The sequence below is a fragment of the Erythrolamprus reginae genome, chromosome 6, assembly GCF_031021105.1.
Source record: "Erythrolamprus reginae isolate rEryReg1 chromosome 6, rEryReg1.hap1, whole genome shotgun sequence".
NCBI classification, from domain to species: Eukaryota; Metazoa; Chordata; class Lepidosauria; order Squamata; family Dipsadidae; genus Erythrolamprus; species Erythrolamprus reginae.
In genome coordinates, this window is record NC_091955.1 from 33,632,241 (window position 1) to 33,644,638 (window position 12,398).

Consider the following 12,398-nt stretch of genomic DNA (forward strand, 5'->3'; position numbering starts at 1 on the left):
GGGAGGATTATGGGTTTTGGGTTTGATGCTTTCTGTGCGGTAATCTATGTAAAGGTTTGTTTCACCAAGTTCATAGCGCCTCTTGAGTTCTGCCCGTAGTTTGCGAGAGCGAATACGTTGGAGGAGAGAAAGATCTGGTCTGGAACTGAGTTTGTTGAGGGACTTGTTATTTCTGGCAATGTGGTTAATGGTCTTGATGAATTGATGTTGTATTTGTTCATTTTTGCATACTACTTTGCAGAAGTGGGGGGCTATTGAGCCATCGTTATACTTGTGCTCAGATCCAATTCTGGTAACTTCCAAAATGTCTTCTTGGGCGATTGTTTGTGCATGTGAGTGATGGAGGTGGATGATATTTCTCATTTTTGTTATATCTGATTCATGGCTTTCTTCAAGACCAAAAAGGATAGCATTCTGGCATTTTTGTTCACATTCCATGGCATCGTTGACTAGGGTAGAGATATCAATGGTAGAATTAGTGGGTTTTTGAGTATTGGAAGTGATTGAGGTTGAGGTTGGGGTGGTGGAGTGGTGAGTGGTATTTTGTCGGATGCACTTGGATTAATCAGTGTTTGGATATTTTTTAAAACTAAAGTGGGGGGGGGGTAAATACAAATCAAGCTAAATTGAATTGTGGAAGGTCAAGCAGCATTTGAAAAACTAATGCAGATCTCAGTAGAACCAGTGCTGAAGCACTCAAGCACTTTGTCATCCAAGCAGATGCCAGCTATATAGCAGTTGGGGCTGTCCTCCTCCAAGAGAACAAACAAGGTCAACTACAGCCCTGTGCAGACATCTCCAAAAACCTAACAGACATAGAACAGATATGGGCTGTTTGGGAGAAAGAGGTGCATGCTGTTTAATGGGCTCTCCTTACATGGAGGCATTTCTTGGAGGAAAATAAAATTCCCTTCCAGATATAACCCTAAGAAGCAAGTAGGCTTGGCCCAGTATTTCAACTGCTTCAACTTCCCTCTCAAATATTTCCAGGGGGGAGGGAGGAAGAACCTCCTAGCTGATGGCCTATCCAGAATGCGGTCGTATATTAGCACCAAGTCAGCTCTTGCTCCCAGCCTCCCAGTTAGCCACTAAAGTAATGATCAAGGCGCAAGAAAAACTCTGTCTATATGTTGTGAAATTAAAGAATTTTTTTGTCATGTCTTCTTACTGCCAGTTGATGTTTATGGATGGATTCTGCCAGTCTTTTGCCTGTTTGTCCTACATAGTGGTCATTGCAGTTCTTACACTGTATGTAGATGACTGGGTTTTTTTTCCTGGGGTTGCTGGATCTTTTAATTTTCTTAGGACAGTAATGGCGAACCTATGGCACAGGTGCCACAGGTGGCATGCGGAACTATATCTGCTGGCACATGAACTGTTGCCCTAGCTCAGCTCCAATGTGCATGTGTGCTGATTTTTGGCTCACACAGAGGATCTGGGAGGGCATTTTTGGCTTCCAGAGAGCCTCTGGAGGAGATGGCACTCCAGGGAAACCTTTGGAGCCTGGGAAGGGCGAAACATGAGTCTATTGGAGAAGTTGGGAAACAGGCCATTTCCAGCCTCCAGAGGGCCTTCAGGGGGTGGTGAAGGCATTTAATTAAGGGTATGGGTACTCACACGTGTATGATGGCGTGCGTGCACGCCTTTGGCAAAAAAGGGTTCGCCATCACTGCGTTAGGATGTTTTGAAGCAATCCACCCACACAGACAGACAACTGAGAACAAATAGCACTCCTTACTAACGCTGCTGATGTTAGCTAGTCAGGGTAATGAAATGTCAGCAAGAAAATGAGCAAGCTCAGTGAGCACCAAGAACCCCTCATTTCACCCTGAGCTACAAATATTCTCCTTTATTGGTACTTATTTCATGGTTTTCAGGCCTTAAGTTACAAACAGAATTCTGCTGTACAATCCAGGAACTGGCTTATTTTATCCCTTACCAAGAGCACTTAACAATTAGGTAAAGCTGCTGCAACATTCTTGGTGATTTTCTGACAAAAAAAGACATCTACTATGAATGGCAACTAGCTTTCGTTCTATTACATTTTAAATCATTTATTATAAATAAATACTATAAACTATTTATTTATGCAATGATGCAGCAGCCTAGGACATGAATCCCTCCTGTTGGAGTTTTCTGAACGTGATTCTTGTTAGAGGCGGGGCTGTCTTAACACATGGGCTTGATGGGCTCATGGGCCCCATGAGCATAAGGACCCCATAATAATCTATGTATGTTAACCCTTCAGATCACTTTATATCATATAAATACAGCAACTTATTTATTGCATTTTACTGCATTTTTAAATTAATGCTAATTAATGCAAATATATGTTTAATTTTAACAACTATTTACATTTTTATTCCTGTGAGTAGTTGTCATAAGGGCCCCAGTACATTGCTTTGCCCAGAGCCCATAATGCTGTTAAGACGGCCCTGGAAAGAGGTTCAAAATACTGACCTTAAAGTATGAGCCATGATTTTTTTAAAACAAAACAATTTCCATCATCCTAATTCTGAAAAGGATTGACTAAAGATGGAAATGTCATTCTGCATGAATCCTAAGAATTGAGACATGTGCTTTGGGTAAACAATGTCACCATGCTAATCTTATTTCTAAGGATATGTTAACATGTTCTTTCAGAAAGAAAGGCTGAACATGAATCATTTTTCAATTTATGCATGTTGCTATATATTTGGGTGTGACATGTATACTTTCAGGGAGACACCTGACCTGAGTGTCAGGTCATGTGCTAATTCAGTCAAGTGTGGATTTCTCAGCTAATCACCCAATCTGGATTCTGGCCTCCAAATGGCACGTTTTTCTCTCCAACCAATAGGGATGGAGCTCGTCTCCTTGGGGTTATTTTGTTTGTGTGTTTCTCTTACTACTTTTTTAAAAGTTTCTTTATTGATTTTAAAAAGAATATTTCTCATATGTTTTCTTTTGTTTTTACAGGTTTTAATCCATTTCTATTACATTTTAAATATATCATTCATTTCTCTATATATTCTGTTAAATTATGTAAATTCAAATATAAATATCGTAAGTAAAGCATAATATTAGGGGGGGAAATGAAATATCAATAAGCATAATTTTTTTCAGTTTCTGTAATAAAGTGATCATCAGTCCCAAGTTTTTATTTCATTTATATTATTATTACGAAGTGTTTATTTTTATTTCTATATATACTGATACTTTGTATTGTTACTTTTCTCTTACTATTTTATGGGAGGATGCAATCTCTGCAAATCTGGATGCCTTGTTTTTCCAACACTTAGAATTTAAACTTTTTCCTCACTGTGCACTTATTTTTAAGCCTTTTGTCTTGGCTCCCAATTCAGGATAAAGCTAATACCAAGATTTTTCAAACAACTCCTTCCCTAAAATGCTTAGTCCAAGGCAGACTAAAACAATCAAGAATCAAAGACATTAAATTTGTAGAAATAATATTTATTTTGTTACTTAAAATTAAAATTTTATTTTTGTTGATTTGTTGGTTAGCTGTAGAAAGAAAATCTACCTAAAATCCATTTGGAACTAGACAAGTTTTTTTTTTTTTTTAAAGTGTAACAAATTGCATCATAATGATATTCACAGGAAAGTAAAATAAGTAATTATATACAAGTAAGATATAAATTTAAAATAAAATTCAAAATAAAGAATGCTTAAGTAACCAATTTAAAGGAGAGTGGTTGACGTAAACAGCAACAATATTTTTCTGGAGAACACTCTACAATATGTACTAAATTTGAAAGTAGCCAAACCTTTTTAGACTCAAGCTTTATTAGGGAAAATACACTTAGGATATTATCTATGTCCTGCCTTCTAATACTTATAGGCACTTCTAAGCCCCATTTATGTTGGGCTAACTTTATTACTTAGATTCCCTATCTCAAATACAAAGCAATTGGTAATATTGCTAAAAAAATTCATTCTAATGCCTACATTCTTTTAGGGTTTTTTTCTGAAACACTTACATCTCTTTACAGTATCATCGTTTTCCTTTTTTCTTGATACAGTTCCTTCTGTAAGAAACAGTTCACTCTCCGTTTAAGTAATGACGTGACTTCAGATACATTGAGATATATCTGCATGATAAAGAAAAAATAAATATTTAAAATTGATACTTTATGCTTAACTGAACTATTTCTATGGAGTTTCTACATTATTACAAAATTCTCGACATTATTACAAGAATTATATTAAACAGAAAAATTATTTTTGTCATATAGGGTTTTTTTACTATAAACTGCCCAGAGAAATGTTTGTTATTGTGAAATAGATAAGCCACTAAATAAATAATGGAACTATGAAAGGCATAGGCATTCCCTCCAGTGTGAAGGATATTTTACAAGTTATTTAAATTTATTACAAATAGAGCACCACTTCTTTCTCTCCCGGAGTTTAAATCCCAACTATTTGAATATGGTATAAAAGCACTATTATGTCAGTTATTTTTGAAAGCATATTCTATAACCGTCATCAGCAGTGAAGGGCTACCAAATTGTTTACTACCACGCTGTGGCCGTGGCTTATGCAGGATGCCCTGCATTTTCTTTCACCTTCTTTCAGTGAAAATTGGGTGCTCTGGGGTGGAGCTCCATTTTCGCTACCCGACTGCATTCCCACCCCTGTTTGTCAGTCACAAGAGTAGAATCCCAACTAAAACACTACATTATAGACCACACAATAAAGATAAAAGATGTTTATAATCAGTTCTAAAATGACAGAACTGACATTTTTAGATTTTAAATGGTAGGGGTTTTTTAACAAAAGAAAAAATAGAATAGAATAGAATAGAATTCTTTATTGGCCAAGTGTGATTGGACACACAATAATTTTTTCTTTGGTGCATATGCTCTCAGTGTACATAAAAGGAAAAAAGGAAAATACATAGAAACATAGAAGTCTGACGGCAGAAAAAGACCTCATGGTCCATCTAGTCTGCCCTTATACTATTTTCTGTATTTTATCTTAGGATGGATATATGTTTATCCCAGGCATGTTTAAATTCAGTTACTGTGGATTTATCTACCACATCTGCTGGAAGTTTGTTCCAAGGATCTACTACTCTTTCAGTAAAATAATATTTTCTCATGTTGCTTTTGATCTTTCCCCCAACTAACTTCAGATTGTGTCCCCTTGTTCTTGTGTTCACTTTCCTATTAAAAACACTTCCCTCATGGACCTTATTTAACCCTTTAATATATTTAAATGTTTCAATCATGTCCCCCCTTTTCCTTCTGTCCTCCAGACTATACAGATTGAGTTCATTAAGTCTTTCCTGATACGTTTTATGCTTAAGACCTTCCACCATTCTTGTAGCCCGTCTTTGGACCCGTTCAATTTTGTCAATATCTTTTTGTAGGTGAGGTCTCCAGAACTGAACACAGTATTCCAAATGTGGTCTCACCATCATTCTATATAGTGGGATCATAATCTCCCTCTTCCTGCTTGTTATACCTCTAGCTATGCAGCCAAGCATCCTACTTGCTTTCCCTACCGCCTGACTGCACTGTTCACCCATTTTGAGACTGTCAGAAATCACTACCCCTAAATCCTTTTCTTTTGAAGTATTTGCCAACACTGAACTGCCAATACAATACTCAGATTGAGGATTCCTTTTCCCCAAGTGCATTATTTTACATTTGGAAACATTAAACTGCAGTTTCCATTGCTTAGACCATTTATCTAGTAAAGCTAAATCATTTACCATATTACAGACGCCTCCAGGAATATCAACCCTATTGCACACTTTAGAGTCATCGGCAAATAGGCAAACCTTCCCTACCAAACCTTCCCCTATGTCACTCACAAATATATTAAAAAGAATAGGACCCAGAACAGATCCTTGTGGCACACCGCTTGTAACCTGACTCTGCTCAGAATACTCGCCATTAACAATAACTCTCTGATGTCTACGCTTCAGCCAGCTGCAAATCCATTGAACTATCCAGGGATTAAGTCCAATCTTCACTAATTTATCTATCAGCTCTTTATGTGGAACCGTATCAAAGGCTTTGCTGAAGTCCAGGTAGGCGATATCCACGGCACCACCTTCATCCAACACCTTTGTGACATAGTCAAAGAAATCAATGAGATTAGTCTGACATGATTTGCCTTCAGTAAAGCCATGCTGATTTGGGTCTAATAAGTTATTGTTTTTTAGGTGTTGATTTATCCTCTTTTTGAGTAGAGTCTCCATCATTTTAACTACAACTGATGTCAAGCTAACTGGCCTGTAGTTACCAGCTTCTTCTCTACTGCCCTTCTTGTGAATAGGCACAACACTGGCCATTCTCCAATCCTCAGGAACTTCTCCTGTTAACAAGGATTGGTTAAACAAATCAGTCAGGGGGGTAGCAATGACAGATCTGAGTTCTTTAAGAACTCTGGGGTGGATGCCATCTGGACCCATTGCCTTATTTATCTTTAATCGTTCAAGTTCTTCTAAGACATCGGCTTCTAAGATCACTGGAGCTGAATCCGTACAGCTGGAAGCAATGCTATATCCCTCTATAGTATTATTTTGTAAGGTGTCTTTTGAGAAAACTGAACAGAAGTAGCTATTGAAATGGTCAGCGATCTCCTTATTCCCATTAATGCATGTATTATTCCCGGTACTAAGCTTCGTGATGCCGCAGTTTTTCATACATTCATCAAGAATCATTAGATACAATATTTAATGACAGTCATAGGTTACTAAGCAATCAAATCATAGGCAAGGAGATAGGTAATAGGAAGGATGAGAAGAATAATAGTAATACAGTCTTAGTAGTTTGACAATGGACAGTGTTGTGGAATTATTTATTTAGCAGAGTGATAGTATTCGGGGGGGAGGGTTCCTTGTGTCTAGTTGTTCTTTCAGTTCACTTTCAGTTCACAGAGGCCAGGGCAAGAGTTCCTGGCTGGGACCTGAGACCTAGTGAGAGAAGGAAGAGAGAAAGGTAGTGCTTTTTAGCCATTTTTTATTTCTTGAATTCAAAGAGGTTGGGGAGATACTACTGGCTGGGAAGGAGGAGAAAGGTGGGAAAGGGACAATTTCATTGGCAGTTTGCATTCAAACACAGACCATTCACAGATTAGGCTGGGGAGGAAATACTGACTGGGAAGGAGAAAAAAGGAGGGGAAAGCCATTTTCAATTGCACTTTCAGTTCACAGAGGCCAGGGCAAGAGCTCCTGGCTGGGACCTGAGACCTAATGAGAGAAGGAGGAGTGAAAGGTAGTGGCCCATATGCCTAACGGTGCGCGAAACATATAACTACAAACCAAAAATGGCAGGAGTTTGATAGCAACAGGGGTTGTTGATTTTCTTGGTAAGTACTTGTTTTTCAATAAATTTTTAAAATGTCTGGCTTGGTGCAATGTAACACTTGTTTGGCTGTTATGTTCTGTAGTACTTTGTGGAACTTGGGGTGCTGCCCTCTTTGCATAAGGACATCTAGTTTATATGGCGAGATCTTTAGGTTGCAGTCCTTAGTTTGTACCCTGCAGTAAGAAGTGGAAAGATTGTCCGAGCTACATGCTGTAATGCAGCCATGTCTGCAGCCTCTACTTCCTTAGCGCTCCCCGAGGAGAAGCACTGTGGACAACTGTTGGTTCAGGAAGATTCAGGCACAAGTTTGGCAATATAGACCAGAGGCAGGGGAAGTGGGACAGAGGGTATAAAAGGGGGCTTTCTCTTCTTCTACCTAAAACAGTCTCAATTTACAAACCCTACCAAGTAGAAGTCAAGCCTGAGGAGATCTTAATTTCTTCTAACAGCAAAGCTTTCACCAATTTCACCAATGCAATAAATGGGGCATTCCTCAACAAGATATTTACATAAATAAAGATGAAATAATTATATTATTTTGTTCAGATTGTCTTGTTGGGAGATAAATATAATCCTTCAGGCTTATCCAAACTTAAATTTAGAGTATTATAGAACTCACATGAGCCTTAATAATTTTGTATTATTATAGATTCAGAACTAGATAGAATCTTGAAATATTTAGTGTGATGTTGCTACACTATTGTAATGCCATATGCATTTATTCCCTTGCCATCCCTAGAATTTTTCACAAAGGATTAGTTTGTAGTCTACTATCAAAAGTATTCAAAATAAAAATCTACTCCAATTACTCCCTTAAAGAATTATATTTATTAATAAAGAACTGGAGTTTTCTTCCTTGCACATTAGTTTAAGTTTAAGGTTCTTTTGCTAAATAATCAATTCATTGACAATTATGCATTGTACATCTTTCATTTAGTTTACAACTCATGGTAGAAGAAGTCTAACATGGGCAACTCAGTTCAAAAAACTACTACAAGAAAAATAAATTATAAAGGCCAACTCTAAGCATAGTTTCATTGTTTACATTCAAGATAATTTTGCCAACAAACAGATTAGGATCCAATAGTTAAATCCTATTTCTTTATAACTTCATTTCTTGGTTTCTTTAACCTAATTTATCTTCATAATAATGATAACTTTAACATACATGCTGGTCAATGTTTAAGCTTTGAGATATTTTTTGCTCAGGTGCCTTTGAAAATACACACCAGGTAATTTAATATTTTTTGTGGTGTTCAACACACATCCTTTCACTTTTATCTCCACAGTACCAGCAATGCTTTTGTTGTACTTTAGGATATGCACAGATCAATGTATATTCCTTCAGGGAAGCCTTTTGAACTTCTCAAAAATGACTGATTGACATCAGGAACAAATACCATTGCTTTCATAGAATAGAATATCATTTATAGAAAAATCCACATTAATTAATTCTCTTTATGCCTACTAGATATATCAAAAGACTAGAACAGATCACTCATGAGATACCATATAATTAATGTATGGATAAAACACTTTGGTCTGTTAGTGAACTTAAAGTTCTTGTTTGGAATATCATTTAATGGGAGGAAACCCCCTTTTTAAAAAATCAATTTTAATCTGCATATATTTCAAAATTTAAAATATCTTAGTCCCATTTATTTTTTTAAAAATCACTGAGCCTGTGCAGCAGTCCAAAGTTTAAAGAAAAAATATGATCTTGCACATACATAGGCATACATGGCACACCCACAAGAACGTTATTTTTAAAAGTATATTTCTAGTCTTGTGTATTATCCCAGATAAAGATATATTCAGATTAATGCTCAGATGCTGACAGGTGCACCATGGATGCCTATGGGTACTCTACATATATTTCCCACCAAATCCAGTTCATTGCACAGTCCTCAAATCAAACCTGAATATTAGTGAATTCTACTAAATAGCATTTTGCAGAACACTTGCTGTGCCACATTTAGTTAAAAGCAATTTTTTTAAGTTGCATCCTTTTTACCTATTTTAATATTAAGACAGAAATGTAGAATAGATATCTAGATACTGTAACTGCCTTACCAGTATGAAATTGAAATGTAATTAAAATAATTATTATTATCACTGCAACCATGAAATGTCACTTGTTATTTTACATCCACTTTGATTTTGATAAATCAAAATGCATCAATTTGGTATTTTAAAAACTACATATCTTCTGACATACAATTCACTTTTAATTTTTAATAGGTTCAGTTTTTGGTTAATCTAATCTTGTGTAGCTTCTTTTCTGGCAACATTGAACTGCTAACCAGAGCATACAAACATTTGTTAGACCAATTCTGGAATACAGCTCACCAGTCTGGAACCCACATTGCATATCTAACATTAATACAATCAAGAGAGCACAGAAATATTTCACAACAAGAGTCCTTCACACCTCCACTCACAACAAAATACCTTATTCCACCAAATTTTAAATACTGCGATTAGGCAATTTACAACTACATCGCTTCCCATCTGATCTAACTGTAGTTCATAAATCATATACCAAAATGTTCTTCCTGTTAATGACTACTTCACCTTCAACTGCAACAACACATGAGCACATAATAGATTCAAACTAAATGTAAACCACTCTAAACTCAACTGCAGAAAATACAACTTCAGCAATAGAGTGATCAATGTCACCCAACCCCAGATTCTTTAACTTTAGATTGTCTACAGTTGATCTCTCCCTGTTTCTAAGAAGTCAGTAAGGGGTGTGCATAAGCGCACCATTGTGCCTATCATCCCTGTCCTACTGCCCTCATTACTTTTTACTTATGTTTATAAAAACCACTTTCCTGTATGTTTGACAACCGAACAAACAAATAAAATGTGAGGTGCAATTTATGTTATACATACACACACACACACACACACACACACACTTAATCACAATTGTAAGACCACCCAACATAATATGGACCATTTGTAGATTTGTTCATTTTCAACATATCCACTATCATTTTGGATCAAAACCATGGCACCATTTTAAAGTTTTCTGAATACATTCTACAGTTGTGTTTAACATATTGCATTGAACATGTTTGTTACCCTAGTTCCATCTCTGTTAACTGTTATCTTTTTGTCTGAGATAGAAATGATTAAAAATTAAAACTGAACAACTTTCTAGATATCCTGTATATAAGCAAGCAATTATAACCATACAATACTGTTCATATATTATTTTCAAGAATTTACACATTTTGTAAGGATTTTCCTGCAATGTAATTCTTCTTCAAATATAATTTTCAAATACATTTCATTTGAGTATATTGGTTAAGATATGTCCCCCCCCCCAAGAGGAAATAAACATTTTGCACCCCCCCCCTAACTCTCCACCGCAACTGTAAATAGTATCACGCACTGCTCCGCCTGATCTGCCACCCCTGAATTGTGCTCCACCATGAGACACCCCTTCTCCCTCATGGTGGATATAGCAGCCATGTATGGGACATGCCCAAGCCCAAGACAGAAGATGGGAAGGAACTAATGGTTGGCGAGGCCTCAATCCCTGACAACCTGTTGCAAAAACCTCTGACCAAAGGATGCCTCCACCAATGCATAAGAGTCAATTTTATAATGTGTAACAAAAGTAGATGGTGAAGTCCAGATTGCCGTTCGGCAAACCTCTTCCAGAATTGGTTGGGTTACCCATGCTGCGGTAGTAGCCACGCTCCTGGTCAAATGTGCAGTGATCCTGGAAGATGCCCTCCTAGCCTGCGACTTGTAGACCCTGGCAATGGTGAACCGAATACACCTGCCTACAGTGGAAGGAGATATTTTGCAGCCCACTGAAGCTGTCTGAAAAGAGACAAACAAGGCTTCCGATCTCCGAAAAGATTCTGTGCGCTTGTTGTAGATGCGTATCACCCGCCAAACCCCGAGTGTATGCCAGCATTTCTCCTTGGGATGAATCGGACAGACACAAAAGACAGGCAGAATGATGTCCTAAGATCTATGTTATCTTGACCTTAGGCAAGAAGGTTGAGTCTGTTGTGTATATTTGTGATTTTTCAGATTCTGATTCAGAAAGTGGTCTGTTTTATAGACAGAAGAAGTAGAAGACCAACCACAGGATGTTTCTATGGGTTCAGATTCAAGTGAAGGAGAAGCAGATGCTAGATGGGTAAATCCTTATTTCAGACACTTGCAGAGGTGAAGGGAGCAAGTGACAGGGAAGAAATATTAAAGAGAGGAATGGGTTAATTAATTAATTAATTCGTCATGTCTGGGTGTCAGCAGAAGAGAAGAGTTGAGTCGTCAATCTGCCGTTAAGAAATATGGAGGTTTTTTCAAGCAGCTCCAAATGTAAGCTATGCCTTGTGTGCTTTTAATTGCAGTTTTTATTACTCTGGGCTAACTCTGACTAGCCATAAATCTTAGAATGACTTGTGGAATGCTTTAATGATTTTGATGTTGCCTTGCATACCAAAGTCTAAGATAAGAGATTAGATGATTCAGTGTGGAACAAAGGAAAGAAAAATAAAGATGATGTGTTGTTTTACAAATATATGCATTTAGCAATCCTTTATTCCAAGTATCAGTGGCCTTAGCCGAAGACCAGAACAGAATCTAGGTGTGATAGCACCTTATCTACATGAAAGATGCACAAATCCTCTCGCACTGACAAGGCTGCCAGTTCAGAGACTCATCTGGCCAACATGATTGTGACCAAAAGTCTACCTTGCATGTTAGGTGAGATAATGAGGATTCGCAGAGTGGTTCATACAGAGACTCCATCAACGACCGCAAGATCTTTGATTGATCCCAGGTTGGATATCTGTGGATGACTGGTGGGGAGAGCAGGGTCATACCCCGCAGGAATCTCTTGATGAGAGGGTGCTGTGACAAGGAACTGCTACCTGCCGATGTAGCATATTCCAACTGAGTCCCTTTACCGGGTCATTCTGAAGAAGGATAAGTATCTCAATCTCAGTTGCCTCAGTTGGTACCAATTCCAAGTTATTATAGTATTTGCAGAACACAATCCAGGTAGTATTTTTTTCCCAAATATTTTTATTGTTTTTCAAAAAGACAGAC

The 12,398-nt window shown here is 37.3% G+C and overlaps 1 protein-coding gene across 2 annotated transcripts in view; it reads right to left on the bottom strand.

Moving 5' to 3' along the window:
* The window catches only part of FOXP2 (forkhead box P2), a 792,940-nt gene that overhangs the window by 569,255 nt on the left and 211,287 nt on the right, over positions 1–12,398 (bottom strand). For both annotated transcript variants that reach the window (XM_070755486.1, XM_070755485.1), the window contains exon 4: positions 3,981–4,091. The gene's annotated coding sequence lies outside the window, so the exon portion shown is untranslated. The remainder of the gene's footprint in view (positions 1–3,980; positions 4,092–12,398) is intronic.